The sequence below is a fragment of the Lolium rigidum genome, chromosome 4 (genome assembly GCF_022539505.1).
Source record: "Lolium rigidum isolate FL_2022 chromosome 4, APGP_CSIRO_Lrig_0.1, whole genome shotgun sequence".
Classification (NCBI taxonomy): domain Eukaryota; kingdom Viridiplantae; phylum Streptophyta; class Magnoliopsida; order Poales; family Poaceae; genus Lolium; species Lolium rigidum.
In genome coordinates, this window is record NC_061511.1 from 84,881,300 (window position 1) to 84,885,351 (window position 4,052).

Here is a 4,052-nt window from a genome sequence, read left to right on the forward strand (position 1 = left end):
TTCTTCACATCCCAAGTATAGTAGATGGGACGGATTCTCTGAATAACTTGACCGTGATGGGCGTGGCCTGCATGTTGTCCAGTTTTGTGTGACTCAACTGGTATGAGTTCTATCAGCAGCACTATGACTTCCTGAATCAGTTTTGCATGAACCAGCAGCCAACTGCCAACTTCGTCGATCGATCGACATCTGTGATTTAACCAAGTTATTAGGCGCAAAGTGTTTGAAGTGAGTTGGAGCAGTGCTTGGGATCAAGATGTCAGTGGTAAAGAAATGTTTCAGTATTCTGAAGTTGCCTACATGTTTGAAGAGTGAAGCCTGAAGGCTTAAATTGAGCATACCGCTGCATACAATCTTACGCTTTGCAGAGGAACATTTTGCCACTAAACTGTATGCATGCTGCTGCGAAGAGAGCTGAAGCAGAGAGGAGGCATGAAGCAAACCACAGCGTCCCTGAACTTCTGAAGTGCTCAGGTGGTTAAGTCGCACGACCGTCCGACATGCAGGCGGGAGGAGGTTAAATTGATTACATAGTACAAGTTTCATCATCTCTTGCTATATTTCTAATTTAACAAAGCATCATCATTTGCTAATAATAGCATGTAATGAAATGAAAAAATTACAATAACCTCATCCCCTCAACCAAAAAATTGTTATCATGACAAATCTACCAAAATGATCACCAAAACTACTGGTATTTTTCTACATGATCACCCTGCTAGCTAATATCTTGTATGGCCCTGCTTCCACAAGGGCCCTTCGTGTCATTCTTATCACACTTGTGTGCTCTCCTTGCATTCTGGATCACCCTGTTTCCATTGTGCACTATCTGAATTCCTGCGATGGCTCTTTGCATTAGGCACCCCCTGGATTCTGGAAATGACTCAGAACTGCAGAGTTGAAGCCTATGCCAAACGGAACCATGCGGTGTTCAGCAAGGATCATCTGTGAAAAGAAGGCAAGCTTGTTAAGAGAAAACTTCAGAGTAAAGCATACACAAAGCATTGCAAAGACACCAACAAATACTAACAATAACTGTGTTGCATGAACTACAAAAGATACTAGAAAAGAAAACCTGAAATGCGGAGCGAGCCAGAGATTGTCACGAGGGAGAGAAGGTGGTGGAGGTGAAGCTGGGGGAAGTTCATCCGCCACCCAAGAAGAAGCTACCCGCTCCACCTCCGGCCCGCGCTCTTGCTGGGCGTGCCGGCCGGCCTCGTCCGTGCCCGACTGTGGAGGGAATGAGGATTTGGGTTGATTTTGCCCTTTGTTAGCCGCTAAAGTACGTTATTAGAAGATTAGCAGATACATGACAATACTACGCACACTATTATATGGCTACTAAATATTTATAAGTTGTATCTGTTTAGATTTGTAGGCAACCAAAGAAATGGTATTTGAATGCCTAGCGATGCAATTCAGGCTAGCAAACAAATCGCCTTTTTTTTAGCCCAGAGCTCGTATGGAGCACGCAACATTTCTCATCCCATGCAGTTGATGCGAGGAGGCAGCATGCCTTGAGCACGATCTCCCTTCTCCTCTGCCGCCTCTTCTGGTCGACAACACGTGAGCGGCCGCGGATAGACTTGCTATCGAAGGTTCAGCCGGTGCATAGCATGCACGTGAGGCAGTCGACGCAGGCAGAAAACAGCCAGCGTCTCGCCATCTCCACCGCGCCATGACGATTAGAGGGGCCGCAGCCTCCTCGATGCAAACGGCAATCGTCTCGCTCGTCTCCACACAACGCCATGATGAGTAGAGCCGCCGCTACCTCCTCGATGCAAACGGCAAGCGTCTCGCCCATCTCCACCGCTCCATGACGGCTATAGCAGCCGGTACGGTGGTACCTACTCGATGCAAACGGCAAGCGTTGTCTCTGCGCTGTGAGTAGAGCGCTGCCTCAGCATGCTCCCGACCGTAAGCTTGTTGCTGGCGCCGGCGCCGCACCCCGTTGTGAAACTCCCCATACAATGGAGAGACTAAGGAGATGAGAGATTGGACCCCAATATTTTGCTCGGGAGAGATATTGTCCTGATTTTTGCTTGCTCGGGAGAGATATACGATGCGTTAAGACAAAGGGGTTTTGCTTCCTGATTTTTTCTCGCTATCGACTTAATTTGCGTCACGATTTCTTCTTGGTAGCAATATATGCGGTCGTCAGAAGGTAGTGGTAAAGATTACCTTAATTGGTGGTCTGCGTCCCATCCTCTATAAAGAGTTACCTTGATTGATGGTTTGCTAGACAATCTTTCCAAAAGTAAAGACGATTATTTCCTTGTCACTCGAGATGCTAAACGTAATTTTTTGGTAGGAAATGATTTTTAACCCTTATTTATTTCGGAGCGATGTTGGTTTGATGAGTGTTTAGATTGATCGACGGTTAGGATTGCTCCAATGTTTGATGTCAAAGTGACACCATCCCCAACTCTAATATAATAGTAAAGAATTTATTTCGGAGCGACGTTGGTTTGATGAGTGTTTAGATTGATCGACGGTTAGGATTGCTCAAATGTTTGATGTCAAAGTGATGCCATCCCCAACTCCAATATAATAGTAAAGATATGTGCGCATGTCAAGTTTAGTGAAAAAACGACAACTTTTGTGTCCTGCATACAAAAAATTGTTTCTTGGAAGGTTTTCTAGCACCGAATTTTTTTCTTTTACACGTACTCAAACAGAATGTCGATTTTTTTGTGAAACGACTTTGTGAACACATAGAATATATACAAATTTAGACTAATCTTCGATATTCTTTTATAAACAGATGTAATATTTTTATTTCGACTTCTCAAATTAACAATGATGGGTTAACTTAAAAGTTTTTAGGTGGCTATATTGGTAAACAATTATGTCTACACTCTACACTATGGGAGATGTGTTTATAATTTAATCACAAATGATGATTTTTTTTGCGAATCATCACAAATGATGATTTGCTGACTACATATGTCACCCCTTCTTGTGGAGGGTGTGAACCATCGCCGACGGATATTCGGTTGGTAGATATGACAAATCGATCTAGTTTGGCTTCAATTGAATGTAAACAATCAAAGGCTTGGTGAATGCCCCCATAAATTCGAGATTTCCGGCCCATTGGAATTTTAATGACGAATTTAAAGCCTCAATACATCCAAACAATGCCTTAGTGGATTTTCTCACAAATTTAGCATATTTGCTTACAAATTGATTGAACTCACCTAGACTTACCAAATCCATACTATTTACTATTATAGTAGGTATGGCGGTTTTGCGTCTAGTATGTACGATACTTTTTATTGAAGTGACCAAAGATCATATATTAAGTCAACCAATCTTTACAGGACAATCTTTACAATAAAAGTAGCATTGAGGAATATCTACGGCATCTTCCTACCGCACTCGTCTGCGGTGCTCCATGAGTGGATCTTGATGCTGCCTATGGGTCTCCAATTTGAATATAGGGAACATTGCCGATGGGGCAAGAAGTCGACACTCGATTTAAAAAACATCAGGAACATTGATCTAAGAAATATCGTCTTGGGGAATAAAGCCCCGCATAGGTCTAAATGACCACTAGGGAGATAACCTAGTCTCGAAATCTCCGCAAGCTAAACCTTTAGAACCTTATCTTCAGATCAACAACGTACAAAGTAGAACAAGAAAAATTGTCATAAACACATATAGAATTTGGATAAGCAAATTGTACCACGAGCATTTTAAAGCGCTGATGAAGTGCCAAATACTTCCTTTGTTTTTATTAACTTTGCATTTTAGGTTTAGTCAAAATTAAACTTTGCAAAGTTTAGCCAAGAATATATGAACAAAATATCAACCTCCATACTAATAAAAATATATAATATGAAAATATACTTTATGACGATTTTAATATTACATGTTTTTATAAAGATATTGATATTTTTAAAAATATTTAATTATTTTTTTTATAAAATTTAACTTTGACTCACGGAGTAAATAAAAAAGAGATGTATAAAACGGCAGCGCCTCGGCTGATCCAGTCCCACACAACTGCACGGGCGCGAACCTCCGTTGATGAATTGGCGCCATTAATTTTT